The sequence below is a fragment of the Cebus imitator genome, unplaced genomic scaffold (assembly GCF_001604975.1).
Source record: "Cebus imitator isolate Cc_AM_T3 unplaced genomic scaffold, Cebus_imitator-1.0 Scaffold446, whole genome shotgun sequence".
Taxonomy (NCBI): Eukaryota; Metazoa; Chordata; class Mammalia; order Primates; family Cebidae; genus Cebus; species Cebus imitator.
Window position 1 is genome coordinate 1393876 of NW_016107761.1, and position 13476 is coordinate 1407351.

Here is a 13476-nt window from a genome sequence, read left to right on the forward strand (position 1 = left end):
CCTGGGCCCTAGTGCCTTCCTGTCAGGAGAGGCCACGCCTCTTCCCCAGATAGTCAAATTCAAGATAAATGCACCAGTGAACAGGTTGGATGGGAAGAATGTCTTTGTCTGAATTGATGTAAGTCTACATTTTTTTTTAATCTTTTGGTAATGATTTTGTAACTCAATGTATATTTTTTATTCCCATGGTGATATAATTACTTGGCTGTGCATGGTGGCCCACACCTGCAATCCTAGCCCTTTGGGAGGCTGAAGAGATCAGATCACTTGAAGCCAGGAGTTGGAGACCAGCCTGGCCAACATGGCAAAACCCCATCAATACTGAAAATACAGAAATCAACCAGGCATGCTGGCACACACCTGTAGTCCCAGTTACTCGGGAGGCTGAGGCACGAGAATCACTTGAACCAGGGATGCAGAGTTTGCAGTGAGTTGAGATTGTGCCACTGCACTCCATCCTGGATGATAGAGTAAGACTCCATCTCAAAATAATAATAATAATAATTACTCATTAATACACTGGTACTGGTTATCTAAGTATTGCTATAGTATAAAATCTTAGAAAAAAAATCATCTTGTCTTCCTGGTGTTTTTGATTCCTGTGTCCCAGATACTCCTTCAAGTATCCCTTTCTAATTTGCTTAATTAACCATAATCCTGTTGAAGTCCTGTGCCTATCTTGGTTGTCTCTGTTATCAGGTCTCCAAATCCCAGGGGCAGGCTCATCAACATTGGAGGAGTCGTTTTGCTCTGTTTCTTGTCAACTCACTGACAGATGGGACTCCTGACAAGCCCAGCTGAGCACCTTCAGCTCCACCCACAGCTCTTGCATTCTGTGTCAGTGGTGAGATTGCAGCAGGCAGAACCACCTCATGCTGGTGACTGCCCTCTCTGTGTAGACGTTGGTGGCTGCCCAACGCTGCCCATGACCTATGGGCACAAAGGGGTCCTGATGTGTGAGGGAGTTGGGGAGACATGGCAGACTTTAGGGTAAGGAAGAATGCTCTGGGATTATTGAGATGATATATTTCATAGGAGATATCCCTTTGTGCAGGATTCCTGCCATTAATTTAGTAATAAATAAAAAGAAACCAACCCAAATGCCCATCCATCAACAAGTGGATAAAGAAACTGTGATATATGATGAAATACTATGCAGCCATAAAAAAGAATGAATTAACAGCATTTGCAGTGACCTGGATGAGATGGGAGACTATTACTCTAAGTGGAGCAACTCAGGTATAGAAAACCAAACATAATATGTTCTCACTGATATGTGGGAGCTAAGCTATGAGGACACAAAGCCATAAGAATGATACAATGGACTTTGGGGACTTGGTGGGGAGAGTGGGAGGGACCAAAGACTACAAATATGGTGCAGTGTGTACTGCTCAGGTGATGGGTGCACCAAAATCTCATAAATCATCACTAAAGAACTTACTCGTAAGCAAATACCACCTGTACCTCAATAACATACGGAAAAATACAAATTAAACTAAAAAAAATTTCTGTCATAGCCTACAGCCATGAACATGGAGTGTTTTACAAAAAAAATAAAATAAAATAAAAGGAGCTCAAAAACTCTCTTTGGTGCACAGAGCCCCACATTTGGAAGGACCCTGCACTTGATTTTACACTCTGCTTTCATGATCTTCAAATTCTTAACAGTGTTTGAACAAAGGACTTGCCACTGGTGGTAAATACATGATTTTGTTCCATATTCTGCTTGCCTCCCCCTGTGCTGGCTTTCTGTCAGCACAAGAGCTTGACCAGGGTCTGGGTCACTCAGCGTCTATGGGACTTAAGAAGAAAGGACACATAAAGTCACAGCAAAGGGCCGCCTGGTACTGCAAGTCACAGTACTTATTTTAGTTTATTTTGTATTTTTTCGTGTTGTTGGGGTACAGGTGGTGTTTTGTTACATGAGTAAGTTCTTTAGTGGTGAAGTGTGGGATTTTGGTTCACCCATCACCCCAGCAGTATATACTGCACCATATTTGTAGTATTTTTCCCTCAACCCCACCCACTCTCCCCGTCTAGTCCCCAAGTCCCCTGGGATCCAATGAGCCCACAAATAGGTTCCATATGTGTGCCCAGGACTCTGGTTCAGAAGACAGAGAAATGCATGGGACAGTGGCCTGGTGCCCAGGGCAGGAACAGAACAGGAAGATGGATTTTAGCTCAAGGCTCAGGTTTTATGAGTTGGACACTTGTGGTCAAGTCCAAGAGAACCTTTCTCCCAATAAGACATCATCTGTCAATGAAGTCACTGTTTCCATGGTTTGCTAGACCCCACATGCTCACTATGTGAACACAAAGCCCAGCTGCATGTGTGTCTGATGGGAACTCAAAATAATTTCCATAAAGATGATTAATTTTTGTCAATACATAACATAAAATTATTTGATTGAATGAGTTGGTGAGAAAATAAATGAATAAAAATAAATACATTTTGTATAATCAGCTTCTACCAGTTGAAGAGGCCTTTTAAGGTTATTTCAGCACAACGTCCATCTCCAGATAGAATTGTCCCTAACATGGATCAGGTAGCTCACGTGGCTTCAACCCCTTCTAAAACCATAAAACTTTCCAGGAACAACCCCCTGCCTTGGTGATTTAGCTATGTATTAAAGAGGATTAATCAAAGAGGTTTTAAATTTTCATCAAAAATATTTGTGAACAAAACTACTCTCCAGTGATAGAAGTGACATCATAGGTTGTTGGGGACAGAGAGAGGTACTGCAGAGGGGCATGAGGGACTTTCTGGGTGACACAGATGTTCTACATCTTCATAGAGGTGGGGTTGCATGCATATGAACATATATGTTGCTCAAAAATCACTGATCTGTTTATTTAAAAGGTTTAGATATCAATAATGTTGACTTTTAAATGTCTGAGGGGATATGTAAGCTACATCCTCTAGTTAATTTTATCAAATGAACTATCAGGCATATATATGTCCATTTCTGTGACTTCTGAGTCCTCAAGCTAAGATTTCTTGGCAGAATGTGTCCATATCTGTCTTTGTACATTGGCGTAGTGGAAGAGGTTGTCTGAGATGAGCAAAGGGAATCAAAGTATCTAGGCTTCTACTATATGCTAGATACTTTATGCTATTACATTTTTTTTTCTGTTTTTTTTTGTTTGTTTGTTTGTTTTTTTGTTTTTTTGTTTTTTTTGAGACAGAGTTTCTCTTGTTGCCCAGGCTGGAATGCAATGGCACTATCTTGGCTCACTACAACCTCCGCCTTCTGGGTTCAAGCAATTCTCCTCCCTCAGCCTCCCGAGTAGCTGGGATTACAGGTACGCGACACCACGCTTGACTAATTTTGTATATTTAGTAGAGACGAGGTTTCTCCATGTTGGTCAGGCTAGTCTCGAACTCTTGACCTCAGGTGATCTGCCCGCCTCAGCCTCCCAAAGTGCTGGGATTATAGGCGTAGCCACCGTGCCCAGTAGCTACTCAATTTTATATAGAACTCTGTTGATGGACGTTAGTAGTTTCATTTGATAGATAAAAAAGTTAAGAAACTAAACTTAACCTGTCAAGAGCTGGCCTCAGGTCTTGATGAGCTGGTGTTAGAATGGGAGTCAGGACTGGGTGTCATGGCACCTCTTCGGACTTCTTTCCCTTCACCACTGTCTGCAGGATACACTGATCTCCAACTATGATGTTATTAGAGCCAGCAGGTCTAAAAGGGATATAGGGGAAAACATTCCAATTTTTTGTAGGTTGGAAGCTTTATGAAATAGTTTACAGTATAGAGCTGTAAACATGGATCTTAGACTGGGCAGGGTTGGAGTCCCAATACTGCATCCTAATAGCTATTTAATTTGCTCAAGTTATTTAACTGATGGGCCAATTCTGTCGCGGGTACAATGAGAAAAGCATTTATGTCTTAGGGTTTCCTTCCAGCAGTTGAATTTCTAAATAATTGAAACTTCCCAAATGAAGGGCTTCTATTTTATGTATAGTAAAATAACGGCAAATGACCGAATTATTATTTTGTTAGAAATCTTGTCCATGGAGCAGAACTGAAATGTGAATGTACATTAATGTAATCCATGCTTTCCGTTCTGCAAATGACTCTGCCACTCATGTGACAGAGGGTTTCATAGAAACAGTCAAAGACCATAAACGTGGTATATTCATACAATGGAATATTATTAAGCGTTAAAAAGAACATCCAGCCATTCATGGTAACATGGATAAAGCTGCATGACATTGTGCTAAGTGAATAAGCCTGGCACAGAAAGACAAATACTGCATGATTCTGTATAGCAGGCCACCTAAAAGCTGAACTCATGGAAGCAAAAACAAAAATGGTGATATCCGAGGGCTGGGAGTGGAGGAAATGGGCACTTGCTGTCAGCAGGTATAAAATTTCAGTTAAGTGGCCAGGTGCAGTGGCTCACGCCTGTAATCCCAGCACTTTGGGAGGCTGAGGTGGGTGGATCACGAGGTCAGGAGTTCGAGACCAGCCTGGCTAATATGATGAAAACCCGTCTCTACTAAAAATACAAAAATTAGCCAGGTGTGGTGGTGCACGCCTGTAGTCCCAGCTACTCAGGAGGCTGAGGCAGGAGACTCACCTGAACTCAGGAGGTAGAGGTTGCAGTGAACTGAGATCACACCACTGCACTCCAGCCTGGGAGACAGAGCAAGACTCAGTCTGTAAATAAATTCAATTCAGCAAGATGAGTAAGATCTAGAGGGCTTCTGTACAACCTTGTACTTGTACATTACAATACTGTATTGTACACTTCAAAATCTATTTGAAATACAGATCTCATGTTAAATGTTCTTACCACATTAAATTAAAAAGCTGGCAAAAACGAGGGAGGTAGCTAAAGAGAGAAAGAGCAAGAAAAGGAAATTTGTATTATTCAGAAACTAAGTAAAGTACTTTGAATAAGTGAAACTAAAATAAAACAAAATAAATTTAAGCCTTAATACTCTAAAAAGTAAGAAATATTTATTATTAAACTGTTTTTCATTTTTAATTTTATGTCATAAAATAGCAAAGAAAGGGCCTCAAAAACTTTGTCGAATAAAAGATATAAAATAAAATAAGTAATGGATAATAATTACTCATGTTACTTTTCCTCAAGGTAGATTGCATCAGTTACAGAAATTCTACAGTGTAGAAAATTTTATCTTTCCTTTTGCTACAATGAAGGATGAATGGATATGCTTAGCCTGGAAGTCATATGTTTTTTTGACTTGTCAAGGAAGAGGTTATAATGGTCGCATACGAGGCATGACCTTCCCCTCCTGCTAATGGGACCTAGAATGAGGAAGCCAGATGAGGGGACAGATGTACAGAGCAGGGGAGGGTGGGGAGGTGTTGGAGAGCATACGATACCCAGTTATTAAATATGAGACCAGAGTCAGCTGCCTTCCTTCAGATTAAAAAAAAAAACAGGCACAAAAATAAATACTTGTGATTTCAGTGAGCATTAAAGGAGATCACATAGAGAAGCAGCAGAGAAGGCCTGGGAAAGAAAATCCTGTCGGCTGAGCAGGGCCTGAGCCCCTCTAGCTGGAAGCACCTGTCTCAAGGTCACTTCGTGAACAGGGGCAGGAAAGTTTCTGGCATATCCTCGGGGAACTGGCCTTTCCCAGTGACTCTGCAGGCCACCCCTGCACACTGCAACTACTGGCAGAGCCCAAGCTTTGCTACTCCACGAGATCTTCCAGTCCTACACAGCCCTGAAATTAAAAATGTGGCGGGGAATGCAGTCCCCACATGCTCACATCACACCGTCCTTTCCTCTGCCCTCCCTGTTCTAGACCTGACACCCATTCCCAGCCCTTCCCACCCCAGCCTCTTCACCCACACTGCCCATACAGAGGCAGAGACACTCCCTTCTTGGTGCAAACGGAGGCCTCTAGCACTCCTACCCTTCCTTGGCAGTTAGGCGTCAGTGTTTAACTTCACATGTCCAGGCCCCACTCAGGGAATCTCAAAGGGCCCCTGATGCCAGCAAGCAGCCAGGCCTCCCCTTCAGCCCTCCCCTCCTGGCCACTCTCCAGCCCTCCACTGAGTTCTCTGCAGCACTGTGGAGCCACAGCGCCTCCAAGTGGCCAAAAATCCAGAGTCTCATGGATTCACACCTGACCTGGTGAGCTCAAGATTATCCAAAGAAGGAACAGAAATGGCCTGCTCTCACTCCTGCAACCCCTACTCTCTCACACATGCCCTCTCTATGCTTTCCCAGAAGGGCCAATTTAGGGTTGATTTTTTTTTTTTTTGAAAGGATGTTTTGCTCTTGTTGCCCAGGCTGGAGTGCAATGGTGTGATCTCATCACAACCTCCGCCTCCCAGGTTCAAGCAATTCTCCTGTCTCAGCCTCCCAAGTAGCTGGGATTACAGGCATGCACCACCACGCCCAGCTAATTTTGTATTTTTAGTAGAGACGGGGTTTCTCCATGTTGGTCAGGCTGGTCTCAAACTCTGACCTCAGGTGATCCCACCCACCTTGGTCTCCCAAAGTGCTGGGATTACAGGTATGAGCTATGGCGCCGGGCCTAGTGCTGATCTTAAAGTCCACCTTAGCTAGTGAAGGCAAAAGCATGCATTAACCAACATTTTGATTGCAAAATGAACAGTGTTACAGCATTGCAATTAGCATGCTAGGATGCATGAGAGGAACCTGAAAAATACAGGCCACAGATTTAAACAGCGTGAAGCTATCAAGCAGGCCTAGCCTGGAAGCTGTATTCAATAGTTCCTTTTGATTACTCAGACCCACATTTTCATGCTTTGTACTAATTACCATGCTGTAACATTGTGTATTTTGCAATCAAAATGTTGGTTAATGAATTATTTAGATGAATTATTAGCAAATTTTAGATAGTGTGTTTTATAAAGAGGATTTTTAAATTTTTATAAAATTTATTTCTGAACTTAGAAAATCTTGAAATAAACAACCCTATCAGCTCTAACTCAAGCAGATTCAATTGGCTGTGACATTTCCTGTCACTCCCCAGAAGTGCCAATGAGCTCCACAAGTGACTCAGCACCTCTTAGTAATGCCACCAGAGAAACTATGTCCATGTGGGTGAGTCTCCACAAGAACACACACACACGTGCCCACGTACATGTACATGCACACACACATACACATGCACACACACACATGCACACACACACATATTCACACACACAATATCTTTTATTTGCCAAAGATGATAACATTCCATGACTGCGCACAGCTGACTTTCCTTTCCGTTTTAGGCTGATTTCTGAAAAGCACCCTTGATGAGGCTCCAGCCTCATCAAATCTCTAAAGATGTGGTTGGGGAAACTGTGGTTATGGCAAGGAATATTTTTACAGAATCATGAGACTGAATAAATATTACTATAACGTGATTTTTTTGCTCCGAAAGAACATTTGTAAATTGCAGCGTTAGATATAGTTAGGATACTTTGCAGCACTGGCCATCAATCCAGACTGTGACGACACAATTGCTCAGAATATTAGCAGAGGTTGTATGAAATACTGAGACTATTCATAATCACTATCCATGATACTTCAGGTAAGAAGAATCCTTGGTGAAGGGAAGGCAGTAATTAATCATCTTCCAGGACTCAGTACAAGTGGGCATTCACTTACTCACTTTGCAAACATCAAATAGAATCAATTGCAAACCTGGCTTTTCTTATGAAAATAAAGGAAAGAGAGTGACACAGTGCAGTCCCAGGGAATGTCACAGTAGGAAGTGAAGAGGAAGGCAGGTATGAGCCTCCCCTTGACAGATGATCAGTATCTGGTGCTGTATTAGGAGAACAAAGGTTCTTCCAGTCCATGGAAATAGCAAGGACAATTGCAGAGCGTCTAAAGGCTGCTGAGTTTTAGGAAATGTTTAAAGAGCTGTTTGATCACAGATGGTAATTGGATCTGGGTGATGAATTTCAGAAAGACATCCCAGGAAAATACAACACATTTGAGGGAAACTGGAGAGCCTTTACCTGTTTACCTTCAAGGGTAAAATGACCTCATCTGTGTTTTGGAAAGTACTTGATTTGTGACCTGAAGAGATCAGATTCAGGCCAGAGGACCACAGGGAAGACTGCAGAACCAACTCCAGGACTCTCACGCCAGGCAAGTGGCTCTTTGGTGATATCCCCAACTGGGACTGGTCACCAGTGATGCTAGTTGCTGTAAGTACTTCCTTTATATTTTCTAGATATTGAAAATTTGGGGAAGGGTGAGAAGAGAGCTTCGGGTACACAAAACACCACTTCTCATCACCTTCCGCCCTATCTCTACTTTCAAAAATCTTAAATCTTGTTCTCTCTCCTCCACTTTTTCCCAAATCTCAGTTTCTTCACCCTAAATTATACAAAGCAAACTCCAGTGATTTTACCTTCATCACTGTGCTGTTACCAAGAATCTTGACCCCAAAATGGAATTCCCTGCCCTCTAAAAGAGAGTGCTGCTGTTATACTATGAACATGTCCTCTACCCTGTAGCTTATAGTATCAAACAGAGAACGTAATTCTGCAGTGAGCCTATGGAAGCATCATCATCCTCTGAGCAGCCCCTCTTGGCCTTGTTTCTTCCAGCCCTGAATAGCAGAAAGCCCCAGGCTGTGGGTCCTAGCATCCTAAATTACCTTTCTTTCCCCCTGCAGTCCCCAGATTCTCACAGATACGTCAGGGCTGAGGTTGCTCCACATTGGGCCAGGGAGGTTTGTGCACAGAATGTGGTTGGCTTTGTAGGGCTGTGCCAAGCTGCTGGCACAAAGATAAAGGGCCGAGTCCCCCAGCTCCAAGGCGCTCACATTCATCTCAGAGCTATAGTTAGAGAACTGGAGCCCTGAGAATCGAGCAGGAAAGTTTCCTTTTTCATTCGGCATCTCATTGTAGTATTCAAAGATGAACTGAGGGCCCTGTCCTGGGGCCTGTTGGTACCAGGACACGCTGGTGTGCCCAGAGATAGGGGAGCATCTCAGAGTCACTTGCTGTCCTCTCATTTTGATCAGGTGTCTTGGAGTTTGGGTGACTCCAGCCTCTCCCAGGCCTGTGGGAAAAGCAGATGGAAAATGAGCACAGGAGACAGCCTGGTGGTACCTCCTCCCCGAGGTAAAGTGGAGGACACAGGGGTGGGGGCAAGCTCAGATTGGGGGCGCTGTCCTGTCTGCAGGGACTCACCTGCTCCCGGGAGACAAAGCAGCACCCAACAGAGCAGCCTGAAGCCCATGGCACGAAGGGTCAGGCAACACTCTGCCTGTGCTCAGGGCTCGGTCCTCCTGGGGAGGAGCTGAGTTCTCAGCCTCGCTTTTCCTGATGGGAGGGGTATCCTGTGATGTCACTGTGCTGTGTCCTCCCCTTGCAGGCTTCCTGAGATGCAGTGCTCCCTGTTCTGTACAGCAGAATCCACTGTGCCTGTGAGGGAGGGAGAGAGAGGCTGGGGAAAGAACACAGGAGGGAGCCTGAGGGTGCCTTAGATGAGGCATGCTCCAGAGACATCCCACCTGTGCCAAAGACTCACCCACTCCCAGGAGACAAAGGCCTTTCCATCAGAGGCACCTGGAGCCTATGGCCAGGTGAGACAGAGCTGGGCAGATGTCAACCTGCTAGGGGTACTGGTCCTCTGAGAGCTGGGGTTTTGGGCATCACATCTTTGATTCAGATGTTAGGCTGTGATGTCACTGCTCTGATGTCATAGTCCCTTCAGGTTCCCATGCACCCTGCCTCCCTTGTTAGGTCCCTGGCTTACCTGCTTTGTGCTGTAAATATTCTCACATACCACATAGGGCTGGACTGGGCTGCTCTTAGCTGGGCTGGGGTTAGGCTGCATGTCCCTCCCACAGTTCCTTTGCTTTTTTCTTTAGGCAGTTGTTCCTCTGTCTGTTCCTGCCCAGGGCGTGCGAGTTGTACCAACCCAACAGGGACCCTTCATCCTCCCTTGCAAGCTCACAGAGACTTCCTAACCCCTGCGTAGCTGAAGTGCATGGCTCCCTGATGGGAATCACACCTGCAATTTTATGTATGTGGCATCACACCTTCTAATGAGTACAGGCATCAAGCAAGCCTGCTCCTTAACCCTCTGTGTCCCAGGCCGCTGGCTCTGTGCATGCTCCAGAGACATTTGGAGCTCAGACATTTGGCCCTGTGTGGCCCACTGTGAAGTAACCGAGATTTTGCCATTGTTACGATTTGAATGTTTATGTCCCCCAAAATTACAACCCCCAGGGAGACCATATTTGGAGATAGAGCCTCTATAGAGGTAATTAAGGTTTAATGGGGTCATAAGGATGGAGCCTGGATCCAGTATGATTAGTGCCCTGTTGAGTTGAGACACCTGACAGCCGGCTTGCTTGCTTTCTACTGTGTGAGGATTCAACCACCAGGGGGTGCTCTGCAAGCCAGGAGGAGGTCAACTCAGAGTCCATCCTCCAGAAATGTGAGAAAAGTTGGTGTTTAGCTACAACTCTGAGCTGACCAATACAGCCCTTCTGCCATGGTGCAAGGACCTGGGATGTGTTTAAATTAGGAGCCAATATGCTTTTTTTCCCTATAGAAACAATATAGAGCCCCAAAAATGTGATATTTATCTCTTTCAAGATCCTTTTTGTATGGTAAGAGGGAAAAAAAGTGATGGAGAAACGTCTGCCTTTGATAAAATTCTGATGAAGGAGAGGGTGAAAACCTGGCCTCACTCAGGTGGATGTGCTCCAGGAAGGTCTGTGCTAGAAATCACACCAAGTCCACCTGTCTTCCTCACCACAGGCAGACTCAAGAATTTTGGGATGAATTTGGAACCAATAGACATCTTAGAGCACTCTGTGCTAGGTGCCTGCTAATCAGCATAACCGGAAATAAAGAAAATCATACTCGCTGTTCCCATGCTGCTGGGGAATTTGTTTCTTTCCCATCTATCCTCTCTTTTGAAAAAAATCCTCTTTTTGAAGGATGAGTTCATGTTCTTCTTAGAGACATGGATGAATCTGGAAACCATCATTCTCAGCAAACTGACACAAGAACAGAAAACCAAATACCGTATGTTCTCGATCATAGGCGGGTGTTGAACAATGAGAACACATAAGCACAGGGAGGGGAGCATCACACTGGGGTCTGTTGGGGGGTGGTTAGGGGAGGGACAGCAGGGGGTGGGAGGTTGGGGAGGGATAACATGGGGAGAAATCCCAGATATAGGTGGATGGAGGCAGCAAACCACCTTGCCATGTATGTACCTATGCAACAATCCTGCATGATCTGCATGTGTACCCCAGAACCTAAAGTACAATTAATAAAAAAAACCTCTTTTTACCTGTATTCTTCGACAATATTCTGATGCCCACTTTCCCATATATGAGTAAGATACGTACAGATTATGACTAAATGTCTAACATTTTCTTCATGGTTCTACACTTAGCGTACTAGGAAGGAGAGACTGTTTGGGTTCATGTGGAATTAAAAACACAAACAGGAGACTTTGGAAAACAGAATCTGAGAAGGATTCCATTTCAGAACCGCTATCCTTCACTTGCTACCGTCTCGCTCTGTCGCCCAGGCTGGAATGCAGTGGCGCAATCTCGGCTCACTGCAACCTCTGCCTCCCAGGTTCTAGCGACTCTCCTGCCTCAGCCTCTCGAGTAGCTGGGACTACAGGCACGCATCACCACGCCCAGCTAATTTTTTTGTATTTTTAGTAGAGACAGCGTTTTACTGTGTTAGCCAGGATGGTCTCAATCTCCTGACCTCGTGATCTGCCCGCCTTGGCCTTCCAAAGTGCTGGGATTACAGGCACGAGCCACCGTGCCAAGCCCACTTGCTACTTCTGATTTAGTTTATTTCTAATCTGAATTTGTTTAAATATCTACATTTGTCATATCAATTATCAAATCTTAAGAACAGTTAGATACATAGAACAAATGCCATCTAAACTATTTCCGGACTTTCTAAGTCCAAAGGTAAACAACGCCATGGGACATCAATAAGAAGAGGTTCCGATCCAGCTGCATCTGACATTGGTGGTCACTAGCCAACAGGCCCATGAACTATAATCAGTGACCAGCACCTCTTCCAAGATGCCCTCCAGAGGAGGAAAATGCCACAATGAGGGAGCATCCATGGATATAAAACAGGCGAAATTCTCTGAAGCCCAGATGGCAATGTTCTGCAACTGAATACTTTTTATGAATTTTGTGCATACATAACTCACCAAAACCTTTTATAATAGAAGCTGGTGTGTCTGATGCAGTTTCTGATTGTGGATAATAGAAAGCTTCTACATAAAATCATGTAAATATGAGCCATCAGTATCATTCACATTAAGGACTAGTATATTATTCTACCATAAAGTGAATACCTAGAAATTTTTGAGTTCAATTAGATAAAATTTCTAGATTGCTGGCTAGTCCTTAACTAGAAAAAGAAACAAAATAGAATATAGAGATTTCTTCAGAGATGCCTCATATCCCATGATAAATGACTATTATATTTCAGATAAGAACAGGCCGAGATAAAATTATTAAAATGTGTGAAAAATGAGCACATGAATTGGACTTCTCCTAAAGTTGCAAACTAGCGTCATCTCCTGGCTTCTTCTCCAGATGAGCCCGATGAGGCAAGAAAGAAATATGAATATCAGAAACTCACGAGTAATGATTACAATCTTTTGGGAAGATGGAAGCTATTTCAGACAGGAGTATGAAGAATATGAGTGGTGAGCCCAAGACTGCAGTGAGAAAACAAGATGGTGGAAGTGGTTTAAATCCCTCCTTGTCCGACTCCTTCCTTACGTGGAGACAATCTTATCTACACTTTCATTTTAGAAATCAGTGTTAGAGCAACCGATACCACTGGGACACCAAGAATACTAAAAGAAAGATAATTTCTATCATCTGAGTGTCTGTGTCCCCAACATTCATATGTTGAAATTTTAAGCCCTAATGTGATGATATTAGGTTGTAAAGCCTTTGGGAGGGAATTAGGTCATGAAGGCCTAAGGGGTTAGTGCCCTTACAGAAATGCCAGAGAGCTAGCTGTCCCTCCCACCATGTAAGGCCAGAGTGAGAAGGAGTCATCTATGAACCAGAAAATGGGCCCTCTGAGCCATGCTCTCTCTCATCTGTGACATCATGGTCAGGGGTTTAGCTGACTCCAGGTTCCGTGTATCCTGTGGAGTAAACAGGGGCCTGAAACAAAATGTTGGAACTTGCATTAGGTAAACAGGATAAGAATTTCCCAGGACTCACCTGCTCCAAAGAGACAAAAGATCATCCTGCATAGAAGCCTACTGTCTCCTCATGGCAGAATTATGCAGGGCTGAGGCCACTTCCAGCTGAAGCTCTGGTCATTAGCAGTGCAAATGGGGAGATCTTGTGAGGTCATAGTCTCGGCTGCAGCCAGTCTCAGGATCCCCCACTGGAGGAGTGGGAGCCTTAGTGCCACAGTGGACGCGGATGCCCCCAGATCTGGCCTCTGTGTTTCCTGAGGGTGCACGGATGCCCCCAGGCCC

At 44.2% G+C, this 13476-nt stretch overlaps 2 long non-coding RNA genes and 1 pseudogene across 3 annotated transcripts; all 3 read right to left on the reverse strand.

Moving 5' to 3' along the window:
• Positions 1–7: 7 nt before the first annotated feature.
• On the reverse strand, positions 8–2698 carry LOC119468544. The gene is made up of 3 exons (XR_005197238.1): positions 2682–2698; positions 478–482; positions 8–19 (listed from the first exon to the last, which is right to left on the reverse strand). It is a non-coding gene; the product is annotated as an uncharacterized LOC119468544 (long non-coding RNA).
• Positions 2699–3604: 906 nt separating this feature from the next.
• On the reverse strand, positions 3605–10203 carry LOC108291088 (annotated as a pseudogene). Its single transcript, XR_005197230.1, has 5 exons — positions 9502–10203; positions 9162–9395; positions 8624–9030; positions 6620–6657; positions 3605–3692 (listed from the first exon to the last, which is right to left on the reverse strand). The product of XR_005197230.1 is annotated as an uncharacterized LOC108291088 (transcript).
• A 234-nt stretch (positions 10204–10437) lies between these two features.
• On the reverse strand, positions 10438–13227 carry LOC119468543. The gene is made up of 3 exons (XR_005197237.1): positions 13214–13227; positions 11588–11595; positions 10438–10450 (listed from the first exon to the last, which is right to left on the reverse strand). It is a non-coding gene; the product is annotated as an uncharacterized LOC119468543 (long non-coding RNA).
• Positions 13228–13476: the final 249 nt, after the last annotated feature.